The sequence below is a fragment of the Ceratotherium simum genome, chromosome 2 (genome assembly GCF_057802395.1).
Source record: "Ceratotherium simum simum isolate JZ-2026a chromosome 2, ASM5780239v1, whole genome shotgun sequence".
NCBI classification, from domain to species: Eukaryota; Metazoa; Chordata; class Mammalia; order Perissodactyla; family Rhinocerotidae; genus Ceratotherium; species Ceratotherium simum.
Window position 1 is genome coordinate 35231189 of NC_141901.1, and position 18966 is coordinate 35250154.

At 44.2% G+C, this 18966-nt stretch overlaps 1 pseudogene; it reads left to right on the forward strand.

The window, feature by feature from the left end:
- LOC101404788 (SLAM family member 9-like) lies at positions 1-7397 on the forward strand (annotated as a pseudogene).
- Positions 7398-18966: the final 11569 nt, after the last annotated feature.

Here is an 18966-nt window from a genome sequence, read left to right on the forward strand (position 1 = left end):
ATGGGCCTTTCTCTACAATGGTCTTTGCTTCTCCTTGGTCTTTTCTTCTCCTTGGGTAAGTCTACTCCTGCCACTATGTCCCACGCACCTCTACCTGCCTGCACATTGAGTTTCTCTAGCAATGGGTAATTTTCACTGAAGATGCTGCATCCCTGGGAGCCAGGCTCTGTGTGTGTACATGTGCGGCAGTGGGTGGGTGTGGGTGGGTGCGTGAGCTATCATCTCAGACCACGCAGGCCCAGACTGTGTCCTTGCTACCCTCACGTTTCTTCTGCTAATGAATCACAAGGATCCTGGGGATCCCCAGACAGGCTGATGATGGGGCCATGAGATGGAGGAGTTGCCACAGCCAGTTCCAGGACTTGCCCCATCCGCATCTTGCCATTTCAAGCATGATCTTGTTTTTCCCCTTCCCCACTCTCCTGCTGGCCCCTGGGAGTCACGCTTCATCATGAATTGGGCTTTCCCTGTCCCACAAATGACTTAGGAGGGGATCTCAAGCCTGGCACCTAGTGGCAGCTCCTGTCCCTCCAGATTCTTACTGCTCACACCCACTCCCAAGGACCTGAGCAATGGCGGGAGATAAGCTCAGGAATTGGAGGCCAGGGAACACAGCTCTTGAGAAACCCACAGTGAGGGGCCAGGTACTGCTTGTAGTCTCCAGAGTTTCAAGCTTTCACTTTCCTTCTTCTTCAGGGGAAAACCAGCATGCACTGGTTGCCAGAGTCACCTGCCTTCAGGGTTGTCCCAGCCCCAGCCTTTAGGGCATCCCCTAAGCATGCTGATGAATCCCTTAGATGTGTTGAAAACTTGGCAGCTTACAAAGAATTTAAAAATTTAAATTTTTAAAAATCTGATCCCCATAACAATCTTGTGATGTAGATAAGGCAGATAGTTTTACGCCCATTTTACAGATGTTGGACTGAGGCTCAGAGAGATTAGGTAACATCTTCTGGCACATGGCTGGTCATGAGTGAAAAATAGAAGTTGACACAACCCAGCTGTGGGAATGTAGCAGCAACAAGGAAATTCTGAGAGACCCACAGTGTCCCCGACCAAAGTTGCAGAATTGACACTGAGAGGCTGGATTCCTGTAATGTTCTGCTTTCCCCACTTTCCTATCCTCCCACACAGCAAGCATGTCTGTGAGCTTTTCTTCCTCCATGGCTCCCAGGCTGGGCCCTTGGTGGTCACTGTACACAGGGGCATCTCTTGGGCGTATGGTGAAAGAATGAGTAAGACTGGTCTTGCCTTAAAAAATGTTCAGAGTTCTTCGGTTCAGTTCTAGAAAAATCTATTGAGGCCTCTTGTGTGCCATGTCTAATGCTGCGTGTGTGGTGGGGGTGGAAGTCAGTGGACACAGGGAGGAATTAAGTGTATGAAATCCAGCTGCTGGCAACCTGGTGTAGTCAACAGAGCATCAGTTTTGGGGTCAGACGAACTTGGATTTTCGTCTGGACTGCTGCTTCCTAGATGGCGACTTTGGACAAGTTTCTTAACTCTTTGAGTCACATGGTCTTCATCTGTAAAGTGGGAATAAGAACACTTGCCTTACAAGTTTGTGGGGAAGACTAAATAAAATAATGTGCTCAAAGTACTTGGCACAGTGTCTGGCATTTGGGTTGCGTGTCCTGATCTGATCCCTTTGTGTCTCTTTCCCCTCACTTGAATCCAGAAACAGGATTCAGACCAGGAAGTTCTGCACACAACCCACTGCACCTAACCATGAGACTAAACCACTGGCCTTACTGTACTTATTACCCAAACATTAGTTCCCTTCCACCTTCTCCCGTCCTCGGGGAGCTCACGAACTGTGGGGAAAGACACGCAACACAGCTAGTTGTACGAGGCAGAATGAAGGAAATGCTTAAAACAAAACAAGCCAACAGCCCAGGCTGAAGGAAACCAGGTGGAAGGCACGGCTGGACCAGAAGTATGGAGCTCAGTGAAGGCTCCAGCTAGGAAGCAGTGCTTGAACTGGGCCTAGGGAGTGAATGCTCTCGTGGGTGCAAGAGTGAGGGAAGCTGCTTAGCCCAGGTGGAGTTCCTCCAGGCTAGACTCCAGTTCCTGGGCCCAACTTGGAGCAAGGAAGGTCATTCTGGTACCAGCATCTGCTGTCTTGGTATGCTTCTTGCCGGCTTGCATGATGCTCCAGGTCGAGCCAGAATAGTTCCACAGAAACAATGAACGCCAGGCCATGGAGGGGATTCTGTGGTGGGCACACGGGATGCTGCACTTCCCCCAGCTGGGAATCCACCCTCCCACAGGTCAGCAGCCACTCTTTCACTCCTTGTCACCAAATAGCTGTTGTCACAGGACTTCTTGGTTCAACTTTTGGCAAGGATCCTCACCACTTGGCGTAGGAAACAGTGAGGTAGCCAGTGTTTCTGGATCCCAGTTTGAATCAGGACCCAGATCCCTCCCTGAACCATCTGGCCTTTTCTCTTTAAACAACTATGCAGCAGACCTGAGTCAGTTTCGGACTTGGCTGCCTCCTGGGACTGCGTGTCGGTGTTGCAAAAATACTCTGACAAAGATGAATCAGGCTACTGAAAGAAATGCTTTTTTACATTTCTCTCCAAGGGTGCTGACTAGTTTTAGTGAGGATACAAACAAGATGCAGTCATCAACTTATTCCAGTGACATTAGATATCTTTAATAATACCTATAGTGAGGCATTTATTTGTATTATGTCATTTAACCCTCACGAAATCCTGGAAGATGGTACTGCTTGTTTCACAGGTGAGAAGACCAAGACTCAGAGAGGTTAAGTAACCTGTCCAAGATCACACAGCCAGTACCTGGTAGAGCAAGGGTTTGAACTCAGGCCATCTGACTAGTGGCCTGGCACTTACACTCTTCTCTCAAGTGCATTATAGGCTGGTATCCAAATGACTGTCCCACTGACCACCCTTAAACTGCCTTGACCAACGCCTCACTACTCATCCTGCTCTAGAAAGATATGTTCCCAGACAACCGGCTGGGCCTCAGAGTGGCTTCTGTTTCAGAAGTGGCCAAACAAGCAATTATGGGGGATGCTGCAAGGCAGTTCCTGCTGTGGATGGGGCTAGGCTGAGTGAGTTCTGGTCCTGTTCCTTGGATCAGCACGAGTGACTCAGAGCAACGGCAGAGATCATCCCCACAGGATGATCGCAAGAATTTTCCTTCCTCTCCATTCCACTTAGCAGCTGCAACCCTTAGGACAGCATTCATGTAATTATTTCATTATATGTTAATTAATTCATGTAAATACTGAAGAAGACCACTTGGCATGAAGGAAGGGAGTTGACTTGCGTTCTAGGTCCATCACTAACTAGCTGTGTAGTCTTGAGCAAGTCACCTAAATTCTTTGGGTCTCTGTTTTCTCTTCTATAAAATAGGAATAATAACCCCTTACCTGAGTCTCTCAGGCCTGTTGTGAGCCTCCGGTTTAGTCAGGCTGTCCCTGAAGCTTCTGTTCTGTGTCTGCAGGGCCAGGGGCTTCCAGAAAGGACTCAGCCCCCGTGGTGGTAACTGGGACCCTAGGAGGGTCTGTCACTTTGCCCCTGCAACTACAGGATGGACAGCAGGTGGAGAGCATCTCCTGGATGTCCCGTTAGGTCCCCGTGGCCATAGCCACGGTAACTTTGGTAGAAGCTGGAGGACCAGACAGCTTTTACCAGGCGGAAACCCGGTACCGGGGTCGCCTGAGTGTGGTGGGCCCAGGCCGCTCCCTGCAGATCAGTAACCTGAGCTGGGAGGATGCAGGGCCCTATCAAGCCCACATTGACCTGAGGAGGTCCCGCATCACCCACACCTGGAAGTACACATTGCAAGTTTATGGTGAGTGTCCTGGGGACAGCAACAGGTGGGGGTAGGCGGTGCCCCCTTTCAGTCATTTTTACAGCCTTTCCCACTTCCCTTTTAGTAACTTTTACAATTTTCTTTCTAATTACAAAACTAACATGTGTTTACCTTAAAACATGTGTAAAGTAGAGTTGCCTTAGAGAATCTCCTGAAAAACATCAAGGCCCAGGATCCACCCCAGCCCAGTTGCAGGAGAACTCTTGGGTCTGCGGTGGGCAGAGAACGGGATTTCAGGCCCCGAGAACTGAGTTTCGCCGCAGCTTACTCGTGTGGCTTTGAGCTTCCTCCTTGCTGAAATAGGAAAACTAACTTCTTGTGAGAATAAAATTCGTGTGAAAGAGCTTCGTAACATTCTATATAGAGGTAAGGGAAGGCTATTAGCATACTCCTTAAAGAAATTTTAAGAATTGTTTTAGCAGAGGGAGCGACAAAAGAGAAAATAGGGGTAGGCGTCAGGCACACACAGCAGCAAGAAGGGCCAACGGCTGACTGATTCAGCCAGTAAAGATACAGTAAGGCACTTTTAGACTCAGACAGCTTATTTCTTATAAAGATAGTGAAAGGAAGAGTGACCAAAGGCCCCAGGTCCCTGGGTCCTTGTCCCACATGCCAAAAGGGATGACAGTGAAACTAAAGGGGCTGGGTGACCCCAACTCGAGTTGTGGAGTGCCCCATTGCTGAGGAACCAATTCCAGACTGCAGTGAAGGGGTTTTATTGTCTGTAGCTCTATTCAGAGGGGGATGGTGCAGGAAGCCCCATTCCTCACAAGAAACTGTCTCATGACAGCCTCCCAAGGGAGACAGAGAGGTGAGTGGGAGATGGCTTCAGGGTGGTGCCTCACAGACCATCCTCTCATGTTCTGGGAGGATCACAGGGCATTTTGCCAAGACTCAGGTTAGCTGTGGTTCCAACCTTTGCGCGAGGGACATGGGCAAGGTCACCAGGGTGCCATGGCAGAGCCATTCTCCTCCAGTGGGAAGAAAAAAAGGTACAGATGACAATTGAGGATGAACACAGGGAAGCTAACTGATGGAGGGAAAGCAAAGAACCTTCTTAGACATTTTCCTTGGGTTTGTGATACGAAATATTCCTATTAGGTGAAGGCAGCTTTTTAGTAGGGGATAATGAAATTGACCCCTGGTCAGGTCTCCTCCCTGGAAGGGAAGACAATGGGGGAGATGGTGATCGGCACCCTTGGAGAGTCAGCCACTCTGTGCCTGGAGGTTCCAGTAGGGCAGGAGGTAGTAAACATTACCTGGTGCTCTTGAGGGCTTCTTGCTGTTTTGCAACCAGGACCAGCAGGCAAACCAATCCTGGTCGCTGGGACTCAGGGACCCTACAGCAGACGATTGAGTGTCCCCCGTCACGGCTACTCTCTTCAGATCCATCCTCTGAGGCTGCGGGACTTGGGCCCCTTTAGAGCCTGGATAACTCTGCATACTCCACCCTGATCAACATCACCAAGGATTTCACCCTGTGTGTCTATAATGAGGGAGGTGGAGGACGCACATTTGAACTTTGACCTTTCCTCTCCCCTACTTGGCCAGATCAGAGCCTTCTTATAGCTTGAATCGTCTCTCTTTGGCCCAGAGAGGCTGCAGGATCCCAATATCACTGCCAGCTCCCAGATTATGAAGGATGGGACCTGCTTCATCACCCTGGTCTGCTCCCTGGAACAGGCTGGAGAGGATGCTGCGTACAGCTGGGACCCCCTCGGCCAAGGGACAGTTGTATCCCATGGGGGAACCACTCTCAGTGTCTCCTGGAAATCTGGGGTCAGTGACAGCTATCGCTGCACTGCCAGGAATCCCGTCAGCCAGAGTTCCAGCTCCATCCCAGCCAGACCCCTCTGCTCAGGTAACCGCTTCCTTCTGTGAACCTCTCTCTCCTGGGCAGCCTCAGTCCAGGTTCTCAGCATCCCTGCCTGTCTTCCTCAGGGTTCTAGGAGTGGTTGAAGAAAAGCAGTGCAGGATTAATTTGCAGCAGGGAATGTCTCTGGGGTGGCAGGAGACGATGGCTTTGGAGCTACCATCCAAGGGCCCACTCTGTCCACCTTCTATCTGTCAGCCCCAGACCCCCTGTGCCTGGACTTGTGGCAGACAGGCTGGGCATTCTGCTCATTTTTGGGACTCCCTGAGGGCAGGTGTTTCCCCCTTCTCCACTCAGTCCTGCAGGGCCCATGGAGGAAGGGTCCCAGACTTCCTTTCCTGTGTCCTCAGAGAAGCCTCATCTCCTAAAGGCGAGGCTGTGCTCTTTTGGCAGGCAACAGTGGCCTTTCCTGGTTTTCACAGGCCACGGCAGGAAGGAAACCCCATTAGTCCAGACACACCCTGTCCCTCTCCTCTTCTCAGCTGACTTCTGAAACAGTTGTCTCTGCTCCATCTCCAGTTCCTCACCAACCATTCACCCTTCAACCTCCTGCTGCTGGTTTGCCGCCTAGTGACATCCTGATTGCTAAGTTCAATTCCATTATCCTCGGCTTCTCCCAGCGTCCAATGCATTGACCAGCTCTCCTCAGCCACCTGGGCTGCTCTTTCCTGGACCTCTTCTCTTGGATCACAGTCCTTCTCAGGACTGATGCGGCGCCAAATCCAGGCCTCTCTCCACTCTCCCTGTTTTCTTTCTGTTGCCCAAGGCAGAAAGCTGGGTGTTATTTAGAGCCCTCCTTTTCCCACCACTGCCTGCCAGCACTCCCACCTTCCCTTTATTCCTGCCTGGACCCTGGCCATGGTCTCCTAACTATGCTCCTAACCATCCTCCTGATTGCACTGCCAGGAGGTTAATCCTAAATGAAAGAAATGCTTGTGTTACTTTTCTGCTTAAAACCCTATGATGTCTGCCCACTACCTAAGGTATAAATATTTTAGCACTCTTCAATTCATTTAAGCAACATGCATTTACAGAGCATTTTTAATGTGCCCTGTGTTCTAGTCATTGAAGATACAGTGAAGAAGAGGTCGGGATAAATCCCTATCCCTCAGGGAACTCACAGTTACAGTTATCACAATCTGCACCTGGCTTTTTAACCACTTTGTCTTCCAGTTAACCATAGTGAATGATTTTAGGAAAGTACTGAGCACATTGTATTATGGCTTTCGTTTCTGTGTCTGTCTTCTCCATTCAACCGTGAGCAAAGCCCATTCTCACCCTCCTCTGCAGCTCCAATACACAGAATGTAATAGGTGTTTAAAAAGATAGATTTGACAAGTATTTAAGGAGCATCCTATGCTGGGTGTAATGGGACACAAAGAAACATGATAATTGACTTCAGACATTAACGTTCTCCCTCCCTCTCTATGGATCCTGGAGGACATTTCAGCTCCATCCCCAGATTCTGCTTCCTACGGGGCCTCCAGCCCACCCACACCGCTGACTTTTCTTCCTTGAAAACCCCTTCCCCTGTTTCCCTGCCATCCCATTTCTTCTCTTCTCTTCCTTTTACCCCAATTCCTAACCTGTGGTCATTGTTCGTTCAGCCTCCTTCCTACTCTGCTCCCTGAGGAAAGAATTTCTTCTCTTTTTGATCCTGGGAGGTTTGGGGATTGAATAGATTTGACCTTGACACATGGAGAAGCCAAGAGGAGGAACGTGAGAAGGGATCACCCTATGAGACACAGAGATAAAGAAGTCTGTACACGGAGCATGATCGGATGCCAGCATCTCTGAGTGAGTAAGAGAGGGACATTGATACTAATTAAGGCATAAAACCTATTTCATTTGCAAACTGAGATCAAGATTACCAAGAAACTTCTATATATCTTCTGTTTAAAATAATCTGTTTATGTTTTGTTTAATATTGTTTTAAAGTGTTCAGGAAAAAGAGAGAGCTTACTCATTTAAGAAAAATTGAACGATTTGAAATATAAGATGGTTAATAAAATTGTGTTGTGTACGTACTTAATAATTTTTTGTTAATATTTAAGTAAATGGGTTCATAGGGCCCAGATTCAACTTAAATTTCATCTCCTTGGCAGCCTTTTGACCACTATATTTGAGTAGATCTTCCCTCTTAGTCATAATCATTGTACCCAGTTCATTTTTGTTAAATTATCACAATTCACAAATATACATTTATTTGTTGGTTTACTTGTTTATTGTCTGTCTCCCCAACAAGATATTCAGCTCCATGAGGACAAGAACTATTTCTGTTTCATTCACGGTTGTAAACCCAGAGGGTAATATAGCGCTTGGCTTATGGTAGATATTTCAATATTTTTTTAATGAATGAATAACTAGATACATGAGAGTTGAGAACACTTTTTCTTAAGAAGTGAAGGCTATCAGGAGGTTTCATAAAAATCTGGGACCTATACTATTGCATGCATATTTTTTTTTCTTTCTGCTTTAGATAGAAGGAAGAAGGCAATGAAATCTTTACCCCAAAAATTTCCTTGATTGCTTAACAGTTAGCAAAAGAAAGAGGTTAAAATAAGAAGAAAGTCTCATACAGGAAGTTTTGACAGCAAGCTGTTCTGAAGCGGTAAATAGGTTGATGTAGAGTTTGAGCCATAAACAAACATCTGTACCAAAAGCAAAATTTAGGTGAGAGAGGAACTTTGAACCTCTCCTCCTCTCTCTTCACTCTTAACTGATTATCTTGGTTCCTATTTCACTTACAATGCGGACTGACACACTCCACCCGTAACACACAAAGCTTCCAGGCAAGTAGTTAGCAATTTATTCTGAAATATAAATGGACAGCCAGGATCACAAGACATTTGAGGAAAGCCTCTAACACGAAAGACAGTCTCCAAACAAGCTGAATCATTGGGAAAAAAAAAAAGGAAACTTAGAGGAAGAAAGACAATGCAGGGAACAAGAGAAAATTAAATAAAATCCCCAAAAGTTATACTTAATATTCTTAGAGACATATGAGAAGATGGTGCATTTAAAAACAGGAACAGAATGTCTGAATAAGAAAAACTGAAAAACCAGCCAATAAGAAAGAGCCTTAGAAAATAAAAAATATGATAACAGAAGTTAAAAAGAATTAAAAATCAATGGAAGTTTTAGAAGATTAACTTGAGGAACTCAGAAAGCAGAGCAAAAGGTAAAGAGATGAAAATAAAAGAGAAAAGATAAGACAGTTAAAGAATCAGCCCAGCGATCTGATTAAAAAATGGGGAGAGGGCCGGCCCCGTGGCTTAGCGGTTAGGTGCATGCGCTCCGCTGCTGGCGGCCTGGGTTCGGATCCCGGGCGCGCACTGACGCACCGCTTCTCCGGCCATGCTGAGGTCGCGTGCCACATACAGCAACTAGAAGGATGTGCAACTATGACATACAACTATCTACTGGGGCTTTGGGGAAAAAAAAGGAGGAGGATTGGCATTAGATGTTGGCACAGAGCCGGTCTTCCTCAGCAAAAAGAGGAGGATTAGCATGGATGTTAGCTCAGGGCTGACCTTCCTCACAAAAATAAATAAATAAATAAATAAATAATGGGGAGAGGATCTGAATAGGCATTTTTTCCAAAGAAGACATACAGATGGCCAACAGGTATGTGAAAAGATGTTCAACATCACTAATCATCAGGGAAATACAAATGAAAACTGTAACGAGATACCACCTCACACCTGTTAGAATGGCTATCATCAAAACGACAAGAAATGAGTGTTGGCAAGGACGCGTAGAAAACAGAACCCTTGTGCACTGTGGGTGGGAATGTAAATTAGTGCAACCACCATGGAAAATAGTATAGAGGTTCCTCAAAAAGTTAAAAATAGAACTACCATATGATACAGCAATTCCACATCTGGGTATTTACCCGAAGGAAATGAAAACACTAACTCGAAAAGACACATGTACCCTCACTTTCATTGCAGCACTATTTACAATAAACAAGACATGGAAACAACCTAAATGTCCATCGATGGATGAATGATAAAGAAAATGTGGCATATGCACACATAAAAACGAAAGAAATCTTGCCATCTGCAACAACATGGATGGACCTTCAGGACATTATGCTAAACAAAATTAGTCAGGCAGAGAAAGACAGATACTCTATGATATCACTTCAAGGGGAGCAGAATTTGCCACTTCAAAATATGCCTCTTTGGCATAAGGATTATCTTGAGCTAGCTATTTTAAGAAACTGCAGATACCCTGAAAAACTCTGAAACCAAGTAAAAGTTATCTTTTTGTAAGAGAAATTTACATTTATAAGGGAAACCTCCATGTGTAAAGGTGTCACCCTCCCTGTACCAGGAAGAGGAGGATGACTAAATCTCTAGAAGCCCCTATCAATGGAGAAGGCATGGACTTAAATCTGCATAACAACCTTACCCTTGTTTACTGTGCTTTGTCTGAGAACCTCCCATACCTGGCTCCCTCCACCCCCAACATCTTCTTTTGTCTTTAGCTGAAGATGGTATTTGCGGTGGTGGCTTGGGCCATTTCATGGAGTTACTCAATTTTCCTGGGTCTCTCCCATGTATACAGGAGGTATACATGATATTAAACTTCTGTTTGCTTTCTCCTGTTAATCTGTCTTTTATTACAGATCAAGGTCTCAGCCAAAAACCTGGAAGGGTAAAGGGAAAATTATTTTTACTCCCCCACACACTCACATGTGGAATCTTAAAAAAAAAAAAAAACCCAAAAAACAAATTCATAGATACAGAGAACAGATAGTGGTTGACAGAGGTGGGGGTGAGTGAAAGGAGTACAGGGGTCAAAAAGTACAAACTTTCAGTTATAAAATAAATAAGTCATGGGGATGTACTGTACAGCACAGTGACTATAGTTAATAACACTGTATTGTATATTTGAAAGTTGCTAAGAGAATAGATCTTAAAAGATCTCATCACAAGAAAAAAATTATAACTGTGTGGTAATGGATGTTAACAGGACTTGTGGTGATCCTTTTGCAATATATATAAATATTAAATCATTATGTCATACACCTGAAATTAATATAATGTTATATGTCAGTTATATCTCAATAAAAAAAATTTTTAAGAAAAAAAAGAATCAGTCTAGGAACCCCAATATCTGAATAATACAAGTTAATATAGAAGAAAGAGAGAATAGAGAAAACAGAGGGGAAAATTTAAGAGAGAAATAATACAATATTTTTTCTTAGAACTAAAGAACATATGTTTCTAAATTGAAAGAGTCCACTTGATTCCCAGAACAATGAATGAAAAAATATCCATACCCAGTCACAAGATCATGAATAGAAAAAAGCTTCTCAAAACTTTGAGAGAAGAAAAAATAGGTCACTGTGGTATAATAAATATATTAAATCTTTGTCCCTAGTTCCTGTCACAAACCTCCTAAAACCTATGAAATTTCCTGAGTGTTAGGAGTGTCCTTTGTCATTCATAAAGAGCCTCTTTTGAGTACCCCTTCATTTATGCTAATGAAGTGACTTAGGGTGGGGCTTCAGGATAGCCTCAGGAAGGGGCTGGTCACCAGAGAGACTAAGCGATTAGAGGGTTAGAACTTTTATCCACACCCGCTGACCTCTGGGAAGGGTAAGTGTGTATTGTAGAGAGGTTGCAGGTTAAATTCTATAAAAATTCTTGAACAAGATTCAATGAGCTTCCAGGTTGGTGAACATATCCACACGTGGGTGATACCAGCTCAGCACAAGATTGACATAAGGGAAGCCATATTAGAAAAGAAACCCTATTCTAACTTTGAGTGACCTCTGATTAACTAACCCAGCTGCTGTAAGCCAAGAACCTTGTTCTTTTGAGTTCCTTAGGAATGTAATGACAGAGGGTCTATGCTGATGGCCATCATCCTTGATCAGGGTATAGGGCGTTGCTCCAGTCTCTGTCGCATATCCAGTAAAACAAGATTATCAGGAACTAAGACCAGATGTCTGCCCCACCTGAAGACCAGATACCACCCCACCCGGAGACCAGCCCCCTATATAACTGGCCTGTAGTCTTTGCTCTGTAAGATGGTTCTTTCGGACATTAGTCAGCCGTCTTCCCCCTTGCTAGCAAGCTATAATAAAACCCTTTCTCTCCTACCACCTTGCCTCTCAACTACTGGCATGTCTTGCAGCAGGCAGATGACCCCCCTTGGGTGGTTATATAGGGAGGGTGTTGCATCTCAGTTACACGGGGACAGAAGCTCGTGCACTCAGGACCCTTCCAGACCTCCTGCTATGTATACCTCTTCATTGGGCTATTCATCTATATTCTTTATAATATCCCTTATAATAAATTGGTAAATGTAAGTAAATGTTTCTCTGAGTTCTGTGAGCAGCCCTAGCATGTTAATCAAACCTGGGGAGGAGTTTGTGGGAACCTCCAATTTATAACTAGTTGGTCAGCAGCACAGGTAACCTGGACCTGCGATTGGCATCTGAAATGGGGACAGTTTTGAGGGACTGAGTCCTTAATCTGTGGGATCTGATGTTATCTTTGAGTAGATAGTGTCAGAATTGAGCTAATCACTTGGTGGTATTGGAAAACACACATCAGAGTCACAAACAGAAAACTGAGTACCAGAGTGGCATGAAAAGTCAGCGGTACTGGAAGCCAGAAGACAATGGAGGAATGCCTTCAAGTTCTGAAGGAAAATTATTTTTCAGCCCAGAATTTTATATGAGTCAGACCAATTAGCATTCAAACTAACAATCAAAGCTTAAATTAAAAATATAGACACTGTTAGATTTTTGGGAATCAGAAAGTTACCTCCGGGCTGGCCCCGTGGCTTAGCGGTTAAGTGCTCGCGCTCCGTGGCTGGCAGCCTGGGTTCGGATCCTGGGCGCGCAACAACACACTGCTTCTCCGGCCATGCTGAGGCCACCTCCCACATACAGCAACTAGAAGGATGTGCAGCTATGACATACAACTATCTACTGGGGCTTTGGGGGCAAAATAAATAAATAAATAAAATATTAAAAAAAAAAAAAAGAAAGTTACTTCCCATACACTCTCTCAGGAAACTACTGGAAGATGTGCTCCACCATAGTAAAGGTAGTAAACTAAGAGAGAGAAAGAAAAGGAATCCAGGAAACAAGATAAAGAGGAAGGGACTTCTCAGATTAGTGTATTGGAGAAATAGAATAAATGCTGTGCAGCAGGACCAGAGAGCATCCAGGCAAAATAGGAGAGAATTCAGAGTTCTGGAGGCACAGAAAAAGTGGAATTGCCAGATTGCTTGATTGCCTGAAGTGTCTGACTATATTGAGATAAGTTTTACAGTGGAAAAAGAAGACGTTATCACGTACAGGAAAAACAAAGAAAGAAAATGAAAGGGAATCATAATACTCTTCATGGCTCAAACGTGAATACATATTATCACAAATATTGAATATTAATTTAACAAAAAGCAATCATTGCTGAACCAGTTTCATTTTTGCCTGTCTCCCAGAAAGCCAAACACCGAGATGATGAGATTGCAGCAGAGAGAGGGTTTAATCACAAGGCAGCCAAGTAAAGAAAGCGGGAGTACAAGTCTCAAATCCACCTCCCCAGAAATGGAGACTCAGGGGTATTTATGGGGTAGGGGGGCAAGGTGGTCTGAAAGGTGGAGATAGATGATTGGAGGTGAGGAAAGGTGAGGTAATTGATGATCTGTGCAAGTGTAGTCAGACCTCATGCCTCCTCATAGGATGCATGTTCACAAAACGGCAGCATTAACATGACCTGAGGGTGGAGTTTTTAGCCTCTTGACGTCAAAAGGTCACTTATCAGACATCTGCGCAGGCCCAGTTGATGGGTAGGTGGTCTCAACCCACCTGAAGTGGACAAGGGGTTCTAATTCCTGAAAAACAGCTCAAACACCCATTAGCATGGTGACCCAGGCTCCAGGGAGATGTTATCTATAGGAACCTAGTGGGAGTCAGATAGCATATCGCCTAAATAGCACAGTTAACAATGGGTGAGTAAACAGCTAAAAGCTATAACCAGTAATTGAAAAAGGAAAAAAACTTTAGTTTTTTAGTTTTTTCCTTTTTTCCTAGCTACTTAATCATCAATGGCTAACTGTTTCCCAGTTTCACTATGTCATAACTATCTTGGTAGAGGGGGTGGAAGGGCCTATGTGTTGTTGAGGGATTATGGACAGAATGTGGGGTGGGGGTGGGCAAGGTGGAATACAGGGTGTAAGAGAGCCAAATACCCATCTCCACAGCAGGAAGTCAATAAATAATGTCTAAAATTAAGAAAAAGCAAAACAAATATACTGTTTCTAAATATCAAGGACATTTCACAAGAAACAGACCATAGAATTGACAGTTGCCTATGTGGAACAGCAGTTCTGGGGTGTAGCAGAGGTTTGCTGCTTTTTGTTATAAGTCTTATGGTACTAGTTGAATTTTAAAGCTATATATATATATATATATATATATTTAATATTAGTTAATACTTATGCTTATTAAAACATAAATGTCCTATCTGCAGAGGTCATTCTGCGGCTGTCAGTGATTTTGCCTATCGTTCCCCACAACTGTCAATTAGGCACTCCACACAGCATGATCCCTGAAAGGAAATAGGTAGCTGTTGAAGGCATGGACCTGAAATGCAAAACTATGCCACAGAGCACTGTTCACCCTTTGCATCTGAAGAGAACCAGCACTTCTTCACTCACTGGCTGAACGTGAAGGAGAAGAAAGAATTAATTCAGTGTCTGTTTTGGAGATCTTGGAGAAGTCACCAGTGTTTTGCGGGAGTGAAATGCGTCATTGCCCAGTCCCCAACCTTAGCTGGGTAGCAAAATGGGGGGCTAATTCCTGTTGGAAAAGGTCCTGAGGTATATAGAAAGCCTTAAGATCCCCAGAGCAGAAGAGGCTCAACCCTCCATCTTTACCCACAAAAAGCCAGGGCCATGGGTGTTTATGGGACATTGTCTTAGGTGTGAGTGTGAACTGTGTGTGTCGGAGTGCCTCCCATCTGCCTGCCTAGGTGGAGACAGAGGCACTTTCTGTGTGGCAGGAAGAAGTGAGGACAGGGAGAAAGAGGAAGGAATGACTGACCCTCAAAAGTAAATTAACTACAGTCCTATGGAAGAGCAAGTTGACAGTTCAGACTACACAGAAACAAACTATTGGGAAAGCCTCCTTAGCTTTTCGTAGTTGCAAAATAAATAGATTTCCTCAATCTGGCTTCTCCACAGCTTTCCCCACCCTCCTCCCTCTCAGCACCCCAAAGTCTAGCCATTAAAGCCCCATGGTTGCTAGACGTGCCTCTGTGCTGTCACATGTGCTTCTCCATTCTCCCAGAGGGCTGGTTGCTCTCTCTCCATCTGGCTGACTTCCCTCCTCCCTGTTCCCATACTTCTTTATTGAAACTCAAACAGTGTCTAGCTGCTTCTTGACCCATTTGTTTTTCCCATCAGATGAGAGCTCTTTGAGGTTAGGGATCATGCCTTATTCATCTCTGCTTCTTGGCCATAGCACATAATAAGTGCTGATTGATGTTTGTTGAGTGAGTAAATCAATGAAAAAAAGAATGAATCAGTGAATTAAAATCTCTGTGGGAGAAGAAACCTATCCATTTCTGTTTGCCTACACCACAGTGGGTAGGTTCTGGTTGGGGGTCATTCACACCTCTGCTGATGTTTATTTTAAATTTTGAAGCAATAAGGAAGTTCAGAAATGGACATAAAATTCAGGAGGATCTGTATCCTCTCTCCCCTTATTTATGGGTCTCCTATAGCAATTATATTTTGTCTTCTTTTCCCTGTGTTCTTTTGAGACTCCCTTCAAGATTATGTTACCTCAATATTCTTCCCTTAGAAGACTTAAAAAGTAGACACAATTTGGCAGTTTTACTCCCTGGAAATACTGTGTGTTTTGCCCAATGCTCATGAAGCTTAATGTGCAGATATTTTCATAAGGTTTTATATTTTATTGAAAAAAAAAATAATGATGAGTAAATTGGCTGAATTTATGCATGGTCTGGCAGCCAGGAGGGGGAAGCATCGAGCTGACCTGGGTGTGACTCAGAACATCCTGACACTCAGTACCACTAGCTCACATCGTGACCTTGCTTTCACCATTTTCTCTCTCTCAGTTTCTGTTTCTTATCTGTGAAATGAAGGGGCTGGACTAGATGGTCCTTACAGTCTCTTCCAGCTCTAAAATTCTGTGTGTAAGGTTTGAATAGGGGAAGTTTGGCACTGATCCAGGCTCTGGGGACAGAACAGTGAGCCAAACAGACAAGAATTGCCTACCCTTATAAGGCTTACATTCTGATGGGGGCTTCCAGAGCCCTATGGTTCCCACAGTGATGGGAAGAGTGAGGAATAGAGGGTGTGGGCCTGGGTAGGATGTCAGGCTAGGGCTTGACCAGTAGGCACTAGGTAGGTCCAGAGAACAGGAAACTGGAGGGGTTTGCTGCAGCCAAGTCAGGTGGGAGCAGGGAATAGGCCATCCTTAGGGCCAGAAAATCAGAGATTGGCAGTGGGCAACTGACCGACCAGAAAGAGACACAGCGGAGTTGTACCCACAGGGCATCTGTGCCTACAGCACCTCCAGAACCAGAAAGCCTGTTTAATGTCCCTCAGCAGGGCCTGCACTGCTGAGGGTCAGCCACCTCTTATCACATGCCTCAATATTTTAATTATCTGATTAAAAGCTAGTCCCAGGTCTTCAACTGCTCTTTATACTTAAAAGTCTAGAGGCTCAGTTCTGAATGGAATGTATATGATTAGGCAGTGGCCTCCTTAATACTACATAACTTTTGTTGAATGATTATTATGTAATAAATGTCCTGCTAAACCATTTACATGTATGATTATCTTTAACCTTTAATCTCACTATACCCCTATGAGGTAGAAACTATTATCTACATTTTCTAGAAAAGGAAACAGGTTCAGAGAAGCTAAGCTCCTTGCTCATGGTTATAAGATCAGGAGAAGACATATGATGCTCAAAGCTATCTCTCTCTTTTTCTTTCTCATTCTGTCTCACCCCAGTTTTCAGGGTGGCAACAGTAACGCAGATTAGTGATAAACCACTTTTGGGAGCATGGGCTTTTTCTTCTCTTTCTTTTTTTTTGGTGAGGAAGATTGGCCCTGAGCTAACATCTGTGCTGATCATCCTCTATTTTTTTGTATGTGGGTCACCACCACAGCATGGTTTGATGAGTGGTGTAGGTCCACGCCAGGGATCTGAACCTGTGAACACCAGGCGGCCGAACTGGAGTGTGCCCAATTCAACCACTATGCCACTGGGCCAGCCCCCCTTTCTCATTTTTAATTGAGAATCCTTTTATTTATTTTTGTTCCCTGGTGCTCTTAGCCGTTTCATCCCTGGGTTTTCATTCTGCCTAGTTTGGGACAGAGGTGGTATGGAACAGTAAGAGGAATAACTCTGGGTGGCCCTAGCCCTGGGAGCCCTGGTTCCCACCACTACCTCCTCTTAACTCCCTGTTCTCTAGTCTCCCTCCAACTCCCCACCACTCACCTTGCTATCTACCCATCCGTGAGGTGTAGATCTCAGCCATCAACCTCTGCTCTCCTTCAACCTCACCATCATCTCCTCCTGGCCTTTTGTTGTTTGAATTCTTCCCAGACTGACTCAGCTCCAGATCGTTCCTTTTGGAAGCTGCTCCATTGGAGCTGTGCCGGCCTCGTATGGAGAATCTACCTTGGCAAATGGGAAACAATTCTTGGCCTCCAATGCATCCTGTACTCACCTTTCATTTCTTGCCTACCATCTCATCTCTTAGTGTCCGTTTATACCTCTGTCTCCCACTTGATTGCGAACAACTAGAAGCATGGTGAGCACACTGTGGGCACATAATAGATGTTAATTGAAAGAATAAATGACTTTTCTAATTAGAAAAGATGACCAATACCAGCATTTATTTTAAAAGAATAAATGTCTTTTAAGAGGACAGTACTATTTATGAGCCAAAAATCAAAACCAAACAAAATGAAACCAATAAGACAAAGGACAGTCTTTGCTCATTACTTCATCTGTAAAATGCTTATATCTATTATAAGGATTAAATAAGATTATATATATGTATGTATATATGTATATACATATACACCTATACATGTGTTTATATGTACATATACACATATACATATACTTTAAGTGTTCAGAATGATGCTTGGCATACAGTCAGTACTCAATAAATATCAAATATTATAGATTATCATTTTACGGTTGATGAACTCCTCTCTCTTCCTGGCCAGCTTCTTGACAGATTGCAATAAAGGGCATGTTTAGGATTATAGCCAGATACCTTTAAAATTTGTCTACAAGCATCTTTAAAATTTGTCTACAAAAACATGAATGGAGATGGCTTGCAGTTATTCTCTTCCTCTCCTAGGGATGAAATAAGAGGGAAAGGGGCCATGTTCCACCCTGGGCTATAGTCTGTGACAGGCTGTGCCCACCAGGCTTTTGCTCATGGTGTCTTGCCTTCTCGGGTGCCTGGTTATCTTTGATTGTGTGATGAACATTGTTTATGAAAAATTATTTGTAGGAAAAATTTGAGGCCTAAAAATATTATTTTCTTCTAGGAATGATCTTTGTTTGCTTCTGCCAGGTACTTGTGAGCACTAACAATCTTGGTGCTTAATCTAATTCCAATGGATTAAGCACTGTAGGGGAGGAATAAATATTCCTCTACCCTCTAGGTTCTTCTGGCTGGTCTAAGAATTAAATTGACATAAGATGCAATAACAGGAGAAAATCAAACAAAGTTTAATATCAGGTATAAATGAGAGAAACCCAAGAAAACTAAGTAACTTGCCAAAATGGCCAAAGCCACCACCTTCAATATCACCTTAAGCTAAAGACAAAAGAGGATGTTGGGGGTAGTGGTTTTGGAATTCAAAAGGGAGGAAGGCAATTTGCATGGATATAGAAAAGCAAATGTTGGCTAAACAAATGTTTGCCATGCCTTGCAAAGAAAATGGGATGTGAGGAGGACTTTGATCAAATGGGCCTTGCTGGGTTCCTCTCAGTCTACCACACCTAGTTCATATTAGACCATAGTTATCTATGGTATTAGCTCCTTCTGAAACAGGCCTTCTATCTTCAATTCTTTTAGGCAGTTAGGGGGAAGATGAAAGTTTCTTTCTGAGTCTTTTGTTCTTAAAAGTAATCAAGCCCAAAAGACACATTTTAAAGTGGCAAATTCTGATGCCCCACAGCACCCTAATTCGGCTTCGGGGTTTGAGATTTTCTTGACCAC